The 14,759-nt window shown below is 40.6% G+C and overlaps 1 long non-coding RNA gene across 1 annotated transcript; it reads right to left on the reverse strand.

Moving 5' to 3' along the window:
• Positions 1–3,904: 3,904 nt before the first annotated feature.
• LOC139613404 (uncharacterized) lies at positions 3,905–13,698 on the reverse strand. The gene is made up of 3 exons (XR_011686740.1): positions 13,579–13,698; positions 13,408–13,481; positions 3,905–5,129 (listed from the first exon to the last, which is right to left on the reverse strand). It is a non-coding gene; the product is annotated as an uncharacterized lncRNA (long non-coding RNA).
• Between the last annotated feature and the right edge of the window lie 1,061 nt (positions 13,699–14,759).

Here is a 14,759-nt window from a genome sequence, read left to right on the forward strand (position 1 = left end):
CTCTTTTGTAATTCTTTCAATGTAATTGGGTAATCAGGGGGTTTCTGGTTATTTTTGGTTGTCGATTCAAGGATTATCATTTTTTCCATTAATTTGTGTCTGTTCATGATTGAGATTGTTAGGAGACATTCACTCATGGAGCTTTTCAAAATGATCTTTTCTTTCTTTACTAACAAGGTTATGTTTTCAGGAGGTTATGTTTTCAGCAGTGTTTGTTTAGCCACAAAAAGTGCTGAACTGCTTTACACTGAACTGGTGGAGGGATGGGGTATGGGCCAGGGGAAAAACTCTTAGACTGTAAAGGAACATCTAGATCATTCACTATGAATTTTTGAATTTTTTTGGTGTATGTTGTTTGACACTGGCCTTGGTGAAGCTCTGTGCTCTCTGAGTGCCCCTCTGGTTCATTTGTTGCCATTTTGTTGAGCCAGGTGGATGTGAAGTGGGCGGGGCTCTGTTGGAACCAATCAGGATTACTGATTGATCACCATCACTCAAATCTAATCAAACCACAGTCCTGATAAGGCAGATCACTTGCTTTTGAGAGTTAAATACTTAAAGTAATTCTTATAGATGTTTTTTTTAAAGATAGATCTTGTATTGTTGCTTATTTAGTCATTAATATTTAATATTATAGAGAAACAGCTAATTAGGATTGGAGGATTTCTACTTGCAGTGTTGTATTTTTACGTCATACTGATACAGTTCCTTCCAACACTTCATATTTAAATATGTTTCCAACACTGGTGCAAGTTGTCATATTGATACTGCATTAACATACATGATGCTCAGAACGAGAGCACTGTCTTAACCAGCTCTAATATTATGGTTTATGTTTTGCATAATCGTTTTACACATCCGTTTTCTCAACATTCACTACAAGAGGATATTTAGAACACGCAGATTTTTGCTTCCTACGTGATACAGAGCCCAGTAGCTGATGCGATCAACCCCACGCTATGCGCCCTTAACCACATTAAAGCCCCTGACTATGGGCAGTGTGTGGTCTGCCTCTCAGGGACGGCAGGGGACACAGGAAACAAATTAGCTTTCTTGACCTTGGCCCAAGTTTCCCTTCCACCCTTCACCCCTCCTCCTCCCTGCCCTTCATCTGGCCACTTCAAGGGTCAGCTGGATGACAACATGCCTCTGTTGTCCCCCACAGCGGGGATATATTCAGATGAGAAGCTCATATAGGCCTGACATGCATCGTGGGAAATGAGGTTTATGAGTTCAGTTTATATATGAGGTCAACTGGATGTGGTCAGAATCATTACCAGACATACAAATATCATGTTTATGGTGCAGGGCAGTGGAGTCATTTTGAGATGAAAATACAGGGAAGGGGTAAAAACAGAGGTCTGTCATTTCCTTGAAGGTTTTTTTTTTTTACAGTGAGTGTTGATATGAAACACTGGATGAAGACAGACACATTTCAGCATGGGCTAAAACATTGAAATCACTTGAAGAGAGAACATTTCCAGACACACAGCCATTTCCACCCTCGCTCTCAAGGTCAGGGTTGCTGTCACACACGTACACACACACACACACACACAGTGTTACCACCATGAATGTTGAGTAGGTTTTCCTATCATGTTAATAAGTTTAAAATCTCTAAAGAAATGCAATTTTCATTGGCATGGTGGACCTGAAATGAGAGACCTTTGGCCGTAGGAGTGAAAAGAATCCTTTCAATGATAGATATTAGATTGTAACACCAACAGGCAAATCTAATTCTCCCAGTTCACGCAAAAGCACGTTATGTGCATCAGTGTTCAGCCTGAGAGCAAAAATAACCTGGGGTGTCCAGAGAGGGAGAGGAGCAGCACTATATTAATGCTCATACTCTTCATTGATCTATGAGGACTCCCTAATCTCGCAGGCAGCTTCATCCTACGTATATTTCATAATGTGATACATCATACATCGATAACACTGGTAAGGGCCTATACTTTGTCATGCTGGCACACAGCATTTATTGATCCCACAGTGAAGTAAACACGTCTTTAACACATGGGCCTGTCACTCCTCACAGATATAACAAAATTGTCGAGGCAAGGCCCTCGTTATTAGACTCTCTAATGATGACAGGAATCAATAGTTAACATGAAAAGATATCATCTGCAAAGTTAAGACCTGCCTTGTTGGAAAATGAGGCATCTCTGTGTGGTTTGAGGAAAGCAAACACATGCATCAGACACATGTTTATTGCTCACCAGTTTAAACTCTCTGCCCTGGGGATTATTTATCTGCTGTATGATTCAACTGGTGTTCCGGGAATGGATGAAAAACAAAAAATAAAAAATACATACAGTAAAGTGACTCAGCGGTAAAGCTTTGGCAGTGTACCAAACTGACCATATGCTTATGACTAAACACTAGCTTAAGCCAGAGCAATTTCCTCTGCATTTTCAGCAGGCAGCCGAGTAAAAATGACTCTAGGTGTCAGCTTCTGTGTGTAAGGTTCAAAATATGGTTGTTGAAAAGCAAAACTGCTGGATACTGGCACTTTTTGCACGAAAGCTGCCAACAGCTTATTTGCTTTTACAGTGTGTATATATAGCTAATATTCAATATTTTTTTCACGACAAAATATTGCATGTATGTCTTTTTTCTTTATTTCTCTCTCTCTTCCTCTATGGATTTTGACATATTTTTATCAGTTACCAATGTATTAATTGTCCCCTTTGGCTCCTGTTTTGATCTCTTTCTACAGCCGGTGCCTCCAGTGTAAAGATATTGTTGTTTCATTTGATGCATTTGAGGCCCGATGAAGGACCAAAACACTGCAATAAACTGTGCAGGTATTCAACGTTTTTCTTTCATGTGATTTTATTTTCATAAGCACCTGTCGACCAGGTGTGTATTAGACAACACCTAACATACCAAAATATTTAACATTTTTCTTTTTTTTTTTTTTTAATAACAATTTTTCAAAACAAAACAGATTAAACTCTCAACTGAAGGCAGGAGTTAGAAGTTAAACTGTTAAATGAAAAATGTGAAAAGAATATTAAAGAAATTTGAGGCAGATTCATATGTGTTAGATATTTACAGTAATATCAGCCCAGTATGTTGCCAGACCAATGTAGAAGTCTGACTGATTCATGTAAACTGTCAGTGTTTACCAGCCACCATTTGCTGATGACACTGACAAGTGTGTTTGTGTGTGTGTGTGTGTGTGTGTGTGTGTGTGTGTGTGTGTAGATTCCTCTAAAGTGAGATCACATGGCTTGCAGTCTGAGTCCAGACAGTAGGAAGTGAAAGTGCTACTCCAGCCACAACACAGGTCAGATCTAAAACATGCTTTTCCACTGTACAGTGCAATCACTCTTCTCGTTTTACTCACAAAACTGCAGCAGATATATGAAGAGCAAGGACAGAGGATGAGCCTCAGTTATAATGATGCAACGAGAAGACGACGGGAGGAACTGTGACCATGCATGTTACGCTCTGGCTCGAGGAATGACGAGAAGCAAGAGGAGTTTATAAATAACATGTCGTAAAAAATACTGAAAACATTTCTAATGAAAATTTGAATTCTGATTTCAACTGAACATCACTTTACAGTCAGTCAAGTATATTTTTCTATTAAAGACATGACAAGGCTTTGTGAAACAGGCATATCAATGTATTTCTACAATGAAATTTTAATTGGACAGAATAATAAATCCCATATTAAAGTGTTACCAGTTTGAGTATTTGTGCAGATATAAAGTTACGTTTGTTCTTATTTGCTGAGCGTGATTATGTTATCAAAATACAAGAGCTTATACTCTTATCAAAATACAAGAGCTTGACGCTGAGCTCATTATTGCATTAGAAGCCCTGTTTTTTTCAGCAGTTTAATGAACTGAACTTTGTAAGTGTTTTAGAGAAAAAAGAAACACACTGCGGGTTACTCAGTTTGATTTTATTTTGTCATTGTGTCTGACATGAAGGGAGGGAGAGAAGGGCAAACTTGTGAGGTTTGACAAAGACAGCGGCAGATGTGGAAGTGTGAAAAATAAAGCGAAAGTGGGGATAGCTATTTGTGTGCAATGAAGAAAGACATAAAAACAGCCTCGCACTGAGATAGTTGCTCTAAATGAAATACCTGGAGATTGCATGTTGCTTTGCATTTGCAGGGGTATTCAATTTTAATTAGGGTTTTGTAGACATCTTTTATCAGACTGTCACTAATCTCTCTCTCTTTCTCCCACCCCCTTACCCCCTCTCTCTCAAACACACACACATACACACACACACACACATACTCCCTCATCCTCTCATCCTAACATTCTGAAATGCAAATTCACAGCCACAAGAAAAAAAAATGGACCAAAAAAATTAAGATTTTTAAGGAATAGTACAACAATTTGTCTGATGCACACATTATCAAAAAAGCAATGAATTGAGGACAAAACCATTGTCACATTTCATTTTGGAGAAAAAACCATTACCTCTACTTTTTAATTGCATTTTCTTTGGGGCAAAGGTGATAATTAATTTTGCTCAGGGAGACACACAAAAACCAGTAACAAGAACATACAAAAATGTTAAATAGTATTCTTGCCTTCAGTCCCAGAATAACTATTTAAATTCTAACATGGCAGCTCTATGAAAACATATTGTGGGACAGCAAAAGAAGCAAATAATACATCATACTCTGCCCCATTGTTCGCAAAGAAAAAACTGCTTTATTTATTTATTCATTTTTATCTTAAATGATTTTGTGTTTTCGAATTAAAAGCACAAACAAGGCATCACACAGCATAATGTCCCTGGCATCTCTCATATTAAATAGTATGATTAAATTGAATAGTATAAATTGAAAAATAGGTCTGGTAGGATTTATCCCCCACTACTTTCCCTTAATATTCCCAGAACTATTTGAAAAAAAATATTATCAAATACAAACCATCATCACGCACTAAGGTGCATACTTTTTCAAAACAGTGTCTTTCAACATAGCTGTAAAACAAAGGCGACTTCTGGCGGTAAAATGTCCTCTTCCACCCTTGTTTCTATCTGCGTGTGGTGTGGTGGTTAGCCTGTCTCCCTCTCTTCATTCCTGGCCCTCTTCCATTGTTAGTCACCTTGTTTATTGGCTGGAGCAGCCGTGGCGTACTGGACATCATCTGAAACTACAAACGACAGGATGCAATAAGCTGGAGAATAGCAGCAATCTGAGGAAAGTTCTCCATTCACCAGAGCTCCCTAACTCTCTGTCTTCTTATCCTGGGCAGAAAATAAAAAAATCAATACGGGCTCACAGGGCTTGATAAAAGTGCTGGACAGGGAGAGAAGCAACACTGGATATAGTAAATTAAAGTGATCAAAATTTTCCAGTCGACTCAGCCCACAGCCTACATAAACTAACAACCCTGTCTCCACAACTGTCCGTCATCCTCCTCCACCCACCATCTTCATTCTCACCTTCAACTTTATTTCAGAAGTCCCATTTCACTGTTTTCATTGCTTTTCTTGCATTTTTATAATTGTTTTTTAATTATAGCTCACATATATATAACATGTAAAATGTAACATATCAGTTAATGTGACAATATAATTGTTTTTTGTTTGTTTTTTTGCATTGCATTGCTTTTTTTTTTCTTTGGAATTTTCTAGTTAAAATGTATGAAGCATGTGTAAAATAAACTAACAGTTTAAAAAAACACCTTTCCACCCAAACTGTTGACCTTGTGCTTGAGCTAAGTACCAGCTAAACAACGCGCTCCATGTGGGGATGAAATATAGTCAGACAGAACTGCAGTATCAGTCCCTCATGCTACTTGTATACATCAAGAGTAACCCCCTTTCTGACTGACCTGGACAAGGATAAAGTGAAGATGCCGTATGATTACATCCCTGTCAAAATACTTAGACCAGCTACAGAAAAAATGAAATATTGTTCCCTTTTTACAAATCCCACAGACACAAACTAGCCTATGTATTAGCATGACTTTACTGTCATCCAAATGTGTGTACATCAGATATCCACTCTCCTAGCTCTGTTTGGGTCTCACCAGGTAGTTGCTAACTTTGTTCATCAGCTGTCTGCTGCTGAGCAGCTAGCGCACAGTCGGGTTATTGAGCTTCATCGCTGCTGATGAGAGCCGTGAGACTCAGCCAAACGAGTGGAATCGCAACAATGAGCCGTGAAACACGCTCAAAATGCTACACAGAGCCGAGGGGAACCACACAGTTAATGATCAATCTTTATGTGCTCATCATTACAAGCTCTTGTCTGGCAAGTAGTTGTTTCTTTTTTCCTATCATTACTATAAATGTATTCACTATTACAGCTTTAATTAGGCTATATATAATGGAGGCATATTACAACTTCGTAGCCACGACAACTGGTAGCCTCACTCTCACAGCAGAAGAAGGTGTAACGGTTAGTGTTCCTCAAAATTAAGCCCATAAATCCTGTTGCCTCTCATGAAAACCGGTGTCCTGCCTTTCCATTACCCCCTCCCTGAAAGGAATAAAAATGTATTCAATCTACCTTTCCACTTGAAGAATACCATAGCTCCCTGTTTTTCTTTAGTGCTGTAAAGCAACATAGCTGATGTTCCACCACATCTGACCCTGTATCACACACGATAGTACAAACGTAATGGCTTGAAAGTAATGTTGTGATGTAATGATATACAGCCAGTAATTTGTGAAAGTTAGAATACTTTTAAGTTCTACAAGCGTAAACTCCTCACATGAAAGATTGTGACAGCTTGCACTGCAATACATGCCCTCACCTGCTGGAAGTGTGTCCTACCCCACATGTACTAATTCAATTACAGTAATGCCGACAGCAGCTGACTCACTCTGCTAACACCCAATGCCAGCCCTGCACTGGGCCCCCTTGGCACCTTGTCCACCTAACAGTAAGAAGGGATTAATAGGGATTGGCCAATCCAGTCCAGTCTCATGGTGTGTGAGCTTTACCACGGAGCTAAGCTGATATGCCAGCTCAATACTGATAACCGCAACTTGATGGTTGTTGCTCTGCAGAGTGAGAAAATGCTTTCCTCCTTGTCTTATCGCCGTCTTCTTTTTATGTCAAGATTATGATGGTAATTTGGGGATTTCAGGGGATCTCCACTCAAATTAACTGACATCTCACATAATTTAATCTTACTTATCTATCTGTGTAATGCTGGTAGGCGGAGCATCAATTACATCTACATATGTCTTCCTGTTGGTGCCAGTACGGCAGTGGGTGTGTGTCAGGGATCAGCTTAAAAGACACACCAACCGCTCGGGCCAGCGCTTGTGGTGGCCTAATATCCTGCTGACCTGGGTTAGACAGCAGACAGCCTTGAGACACTTGGATCCAGCTGTAACCCTGAGTAACATGCACATGTCCTGTTAGCTCACATCACAGCTTGACTTTCCAGGAACAAGGGACCCACCATGGCCTTCAGCCAAAAGCCTGCACCGCCCTTCAGGCTCCTCTCAAATGGTGCGTATGGTGCAACATAATACTAATGTACAAACCACATAAGAAAGAGTGTGGGTAAAAGTTTCCTGTTATGCAAGAATAACATAAGAAGCAGAAGATCAGCTCCATTTTATTTCATGTATGATTACTGAGACTATAACTGCTTAAAATGCTGAGTCATTTAATAAATAAATTATTAATATTTATGTTTTTTTGGTTTGGTTTGGTTTTTTTTTAATCTAAGCACGATAGGACCTGTGGAAAGATGCAAATCAGCAGATTACAAGTCAAATGCACTCCTTCAAAACAGGATTAACACAGACTCCTGTTCATCAATGTCTCTTATTAATCCCATGTCAGCCATGAGGATCCTGATGGTCAAACTCTGTCTATCTGTCTCTATATTTATCCATTTTAATCTCTTTATAAAGCAAAAGGATCCCAGTTCACAAATGCTGCAAGACTCAATCCAATTGAAAAACAGTTGGCAGCCCTGTGTTTAACACTTAAAACCTTAAGAAAAGATTACAGAGGGGGCTGTCGCGTGCATATTTGAGATGCAATGACTTGAATGCATCACTCTGAGAGTATTGGCCTAAGTGCTTCTGTCAGAGTCGCGCAACAGCCAATTAATTCCAGGTTTTTACTGTTAGCTGCAGAGAAGTTCAAGGAATCAACCATAAACCCACAAAAGCCAAGACGCAGTGCACGTCAGAAACCTGTCACCATGCAGGAGTGCGGAGGTTAGGATGAATACATTTAGGATTAAGACAAATAGCCAGAGCAGTATATTGTGCTACACTGTCTCCACTTTTAAAATCATAGGTATATTCCAATAGGTTGCTTAAGATCAATATGATATTTTCTTTCTTTTTGTAATCCAACACAGGATGTTGATCTGTGATCTTCTGTATGCATGGTTTTCAGCAGGTGCTACTGAAGCTGAGCTTATCCCTACAAAGCATGATCGATGAGTACGTCACCATGTAAACACACACACACAGATCCATACCTCCCCTATGCACTGCACACACACACAGGCAAACACACACCTAGCTTGATTTTGAAGGGTTCTTAATCACAACGGAGCAATTGACTGATCAGTGACAGATATGAGGAACAACTGTGGAATGCTAAGAGGACTGCATTCGCTTTTATCAGTTTCTTTATTTTAGCCCATTTTTTATCACAGATTATATTTCTCTCAGTGTTAGCAGGCTGCGAGCCCTGCTGAGGTATTAATTAAAATCTAAATACTAAATATTGATTGATACGTTATCAGGGCAGAGCAGTTGGTCCACAGGCTATTGATCCAGCCTGTGATTTATTATCATATTTAAGAAAAATCATTTTGCGTGATTATACGAGGTAATGGATTTTTAGCAAAGGGTGTAATTCTTTCTTTTTCTTTTTTCTTTTTTTTGTATCACATTTGTTATGTGGGAGGTGGAGCAGATTTCTCAATTGCATTCGGAGATCACTGATATCCTTGGTACTGCACCACCCCTCGAGTACCCCCCACCCACCCCAAACCCTCCCTCCAGCCCTGCCTGGCCTGGTGAGGGGCTAAAGCTTGTGTAAGAGAACGATCCCCACTCTTGTCATTGGGAATAATGGGTATTGGGATTACCTCTTTAATCACAACAAAGATTAACAGATGGTATGAGAACAGTTATTAGCAAACATCTTGCACTCATCAAATCAATAAGATGATTTGTAATCAGGCTGTCGGTGCGAGTGAAAAGGGAGCCGGGGCCGTTCCCAGTGAAAGACCCTGGCAATCAGAGGCTACTGTGTAGCAATTACCTCTCCACAAAATAGGTGTTCTTCCTCCACTGGCTGGCAGTCCTCCAAAACACAAGCCAGACTGATAGCAACATAGGGCATTAACACGGCAAAACACAAAACACTGCATGGGTAACCTTGTATTTGATCAGGTGTTACGTTGCTCCGTGATTTCATTTCACTTTGTGCCTTTTAATTTGGTGGGTCTCGCCGTGTACTTGAGGGAAAAAATCTAAATGTTTACACATGCTGTCTCTCACTACAAAAGACTGTATAGCTCATTAGCAGGTTACCATAAATAAGTCAGAGTAGGGACAAAGACGGTGGAGCATAGAAACTATACAGAGGAGGGTTCCCTGTGCAAATATTTCTCCCTGGAGACGGAGACAGAGAGAAAAAGACTGAAGGGCTGCAAACATCCTGCTTCATCCAGTACTGTAAATGGAGGAATATAAAATCTTTCCTCCCCACAGCGATCAAGCGCTTTGTTTCTTCATCTTAATAAGCTTTATTACTCAAATAAGCAATATTCCTCTTACAATAATTCCACTTGATCCTTCACATACAGGCACACAAAAGTCTATCTGGAGGGTCCTTTTAGATTTTGAGTCATATTACACAGAGGTATCTAAGAGAATCTGGGGGAAAAAAAGTCGTGATTCATGTTTTAATTCTCAGTATTTAGGATTTTATTATTACATTTCACATCCTGTTGTTATGCTTGTTTCTTGTCTCACTCAAACATCAGAGTTTATTTTCTTCTATTTTATTTTCGTGTCAAGACAAAATCAGTAAAAGATTTAAATTTAAAAAACACGATTATGAACAAACCAGTTGCCTATTTTCTTATCAATTCAAAAAGTCTGAACTGGTGTCACTGTTTGATTCAGGGGCAACATAGTACCGTTTTTATCCCGGCTTCCACACTGGTTCCTGATGGCACGTATCAGTTTGACTCTAACTGCTGCTTTGAAAGTCTTTTACCACCAACCTCACCTTGTTCATATTGCACGTACTGTTGTTGTTGCAGGGGAAACCGTGAGATCAAACCCATGATGACATAGAAGGTAGTGTGGACTGAAGGGCGGTAGTCATTTCAAAAGCAAAAACTGCAGAAACACACACTTCTGACCTTAGCGCAAAACTTGGGCGGCTTTAACTGTGATAGGAACCTTGTGAATACTGAATATATTTCTCTTCATCTTTCTTCTCTTTCCTGTCTTTTCTCTCATTTTATATGGCGTCAAGCACGCACACACTCACACACTTGCACAGGCACGCATTTATGTCCCTTTCCTCGCACACACACTCTCTTCTAATGCCAGTCTAATCACTACAGAGGACATGCAACGGTAGCTGCTTAACATACATTTACCAGTATGCTAACTTTCAAGAGCTTTGGATCGCGATGCAACATGCGCCGTCTATCTATGTCCCGTCTCTTGACACACACACACACAAACACACACACACACACACACACACCACTACACCGTCAGTAAGACAGCGTAGATATGCACTTACCAGGATTAAGCAAGGCAAATGGTGCCAAAACAATGACAATATGAAGTAACTGATGCTGTTTAAAAATTCAAAGGCTTCTATTGAGCAGACAATGTGGCACACACATCATTGGGCCACAGATCCCTGCAGCCCACTGGTCTGGCTGCTCTCATGCACATGCACAGCCTCTCTCTCTCTCTCTACCCCCTCTCCTGCAACACATCAGGAGTGTAACACATCCATGCAAACACAGGCAAGCCTCTCTGCCCGACACCGGCAGAGAGGATCATGGCATAAGACACATAGAGAGGCAAACACACATAAACAAAGAGGAACTAAAAATCACCTAACTGCAGCCACATAGACACCCCTCCCCGCGCACACACGCACACACACGGTCACTTGTCGAGTGGCTAATATCTTTCCAAGGTCAAACCTGACAAGGAATTCCAATGAGATTAAGTGTCATCAGTGTGGCTTTAGCCGTTTTCTGCTCATTGTTCTTGGAAATGACATTAGAGCCACAGATGACCAAGGCCTTGGAGCGGTAAAACCTCTTCCCTTCCTGTGTGGTGGGCCAAGCTGATATGTGAGGTATTTGATGCAGGGCCTACATCAAAATGTAATAATGTTCTTACATATATCTCTATCAAGGAGGGTTAGGCCACCAAGTGCTAGGGTTTTATCAAAAATCAGATATGACTGGACAGTGTTTATCACTTCTGACTATGACAGCTTTTTATTTGATCTGTCTTCAAATATTTATTTATTTTTTTTCTTTTAATCAATTAATTATTTATTTATTACATCAGTGAATTTCTCAGCTGGGGCGTTCAGTCAGTTTTAGGTTTCCAGCGAAAACAGAAGTTTGAACTCTAGTCTAAATTTTGATGCACTGAGCACTTACTGTGTATGTCCACATATTTCCCGTTATAAGTCAGTGTTTCAGTCAGGCGGATAACCGGAGTAAGTTTTGTTTGTAGACTCTTCTAGCAAAGCAGCGGCCTTGTCAGTGTGTGTCAGCCAGCATTTGGTGCGCTGCCTTTCACACTGAATTTGACACATAGTCCTTTGGTGGCAGCAATGAGCATTTTTTTCATCTCCTCTCGAGTGCCAACTCGATGTCCAATTACACCCCAGCTACTAATTTAATTACAGTAGCAGAAGAAATGGGTTGATTCAATTCATTTCAATTAAGCCAGATTGGACCAGTCAGATCAAATTTCACTCATCTCAGGTACGAGCTGCCTGTCACATTTTATCTCAGCCCCCCTCATTTGGAGCGAGATAAGCAGGTCATGATATGATAACTGAAAATTTATGGTTGAGTTCACTGACGTCTGATGTAAAAACAGTTCAAGTATCAGACGGATTCAAACGCCTCCTAATCTCTGACTCTGTGATAAATGTGAGAGTGAAACACTCCACTTTCAGGGCAGGATCACAGCCAGTTGCCACTTAGTAGAGTCCCAGCTACAATAGTCATCATTTATGCATGATGTCCACGATTATGTATCAAATTGTGTGTGCATGTGTGTGTGTGTGTGTGTTTTACATATCCATCTAATGGATGTGTAGTGTGGAGCGAAGCTGGAAAACATGTCCAAAAAAACACCCTGACATCATGTCATTCAGACAAGCAGCTGCTGTAGTTTCACTCGGTGTTTAATAATACTACACACACTTAGAGTGGCTTCCTCCTGCTTTCCCAACACTTTGGAGAACAGAGCATTAACATGAGACTCGAGCCAACATTATCTTTAAAACAATAGTGATCCTATTTTAAATGTGAAAAGAATGATTTCTTGTATCAAACTCCAAACGTCACCAGATGAATACACACGAATATTATAATAAAAGATTCACACAGGATAACGAGAAAAAACTGTGATCACTCTAAACTTACCAACGCTGAAATAAGCTAATTCAAAACTATTATATGTAAAACCAGGACAAACCCTCAAAGTTGCAGAAAGTAAACAAAGAATCATGATAGAAATATTATAATAAATGACTATCACAGCAAATAGCACATGAGTGCTTTTAAGTCACCATTACAATGCAACTAGTGTGGAGCTATAAAAGATATATGCTAAAAATCCAAGTTATATGTCACTAAAAAGTCAAAAAATGGTGCTCATTAGTCTCAAATGAAAAGTGATATGAATATTAAAACAATTGCATGGACATAGTCAAAGGTATCAGTGTTGCAACAGACACAGTGTGTGGCTTTGACATATTATAAAGCCACAGACAGGAGATAAAAGCTAACATGTCCCGTATGATCCCATGAGAATTTTACTGTGTGTCCATACAGGAATATTTTAGAAACAGCAGAAAAAAAAGTTACATCTGGCCTGTGATTGGTGCTTACCAAACCCTCAGCAGTATGCCATAGGCTGCCATAGGCTGCTACAGTAGCCTGCGGTGTGTGTAAATGCGTCTTGGCACCAGTTGCGGCGGCGCAAAGACGTCTGATTGGACACTGACGCAAGGGACGCAATATCTCAGACTGCGCTACTTAAGCGGGCTAATCACATGGTCCCTCACAACCTAAACAACATATATGAAACACCACGTTTAGATCCTGTTTGAAGATACCTAACGGACAACTTCAAGGCTGACACACACACACACACACACACACACACACACACACAACAAAAACATTTCCAACCGCTAGCGTCTTTTACCTCTTGGTGTCTTCCTGGCGGTCCGGCCTCCCTCCGCCGTGTCCGCAGTGAGAGACAGATAACCTCACGGCAGACTGCAGAGTGTGAGAGAGGAGTTCTTACACAAGTCAAGCCGGAGCAGTTCATGATGCAGAGAGGGCCAGAATAGAAGCCAAGTAGCCTGTTTCTTACCTTGCGACACAGATCCAGAGGGGGCAAAATGGGTAAAAATGGTTGTTTGGGTGATTATACGTTTCTTCTCTCCCTCCTCTCCTCTCCCACCCTCCTTCCTTCCTTCCTCCCTCTATCCCCTGGTAACCCCCCCCCCCCCCCCCCCCCCTTCCACTAGCAGCGCTCTCCCCTCTCTCGGTGAATAGAGAGAGTGGCCCCGTTGTAACAGCCTCTATGGGGCTCCAGCTATGCAGCAAAACCGCCCGTCCTTTAAGGTTAAAAGATACCTCTGAGGCGCATCCGGTACCAGCTGTATCATAAAACAAACACGCATTTTTACTTTTCCACTCCAGTCAATTAAAAGGCTCTTAATTTGGTGTTATGTCACATTTAGATTTTTCCAAATTCACAGTCATTTTAGTAGTTCCACAGGAGGTAGACCTCCTTTTCCCTCTCATGTCAGTTATAGAAAATGATGTGATGTGTTTGAAGTCAGAATTTAGAATTTAGCCTAAATTCAGACAGAAAACCTTCGGTTTCTGTCAGTCAAAATTTTCACACCAAATTAATTATTTTTCCGTAAGTCCAAGCTGTTTGGCAATCCTGATCTCACTGGATCTTCCTCTCTATCTCTATCTCTCTCCCTCCCTCCCTCCCTCTCTCTCTCTCTCTCTGTATGTGTGTGTGTGTGTGTGTGTGTGTGTGCGTGTGTGGTGTATACCGGATTAAATGGCACCTCGTCTTAAATGGCACCTTGCCTCGTTTCCCCTCTCCTTTCATCATCAGCAAAATAAAGATTAGGCCTACAGAGGAGATTGTAAAGGCTCGCCTTTAAAGGCGCAGGGATCTTCATTCCTCCGCCTTTGTGATGATATTGATGATGATGATGGCCAAGTGGACAGTTTGATTTTTGTGTGGCGAGCTAGTTATAAAGAATCAATATTATATCAAGGGGGTAACTTTGGTGATAAAGGACTTCAGCCACTCTGGCTATTCATCATAAGTCTGTAGCAAGCAGATAGGTCAAAAGAAATTATATTGCTCTAAAGAGTGTGTCTCCTTATCTCTCAGTTCCAGGGGAGTGGAGGACACGCCGATCGATACAGTAGCTGCCGTATACTCCTTGCAATTATCAATAGCTGATTTTGTCTTCCTGGGGCTGCATCTATTAATACCAGATAATAACAGCCTTTTGGACATAA

This window comes from Trachinotus anak, unplaced genomic scaffold (assembly GCF_046630095.1).
Source record: "Trachinotus anak isolate AG129_WGS33_773 ecotype Australia unplaced genomic scaffold, CSIRO_AGI_Tana_v1 ptg000032l, whole genome shotgun sequence".
Lineage (NCBI taxonomy): Eukaryota > Metazoa > Chordata > Actinopteri > Carangiformes > Carangidae > Trachinotus > Trachinotus anak.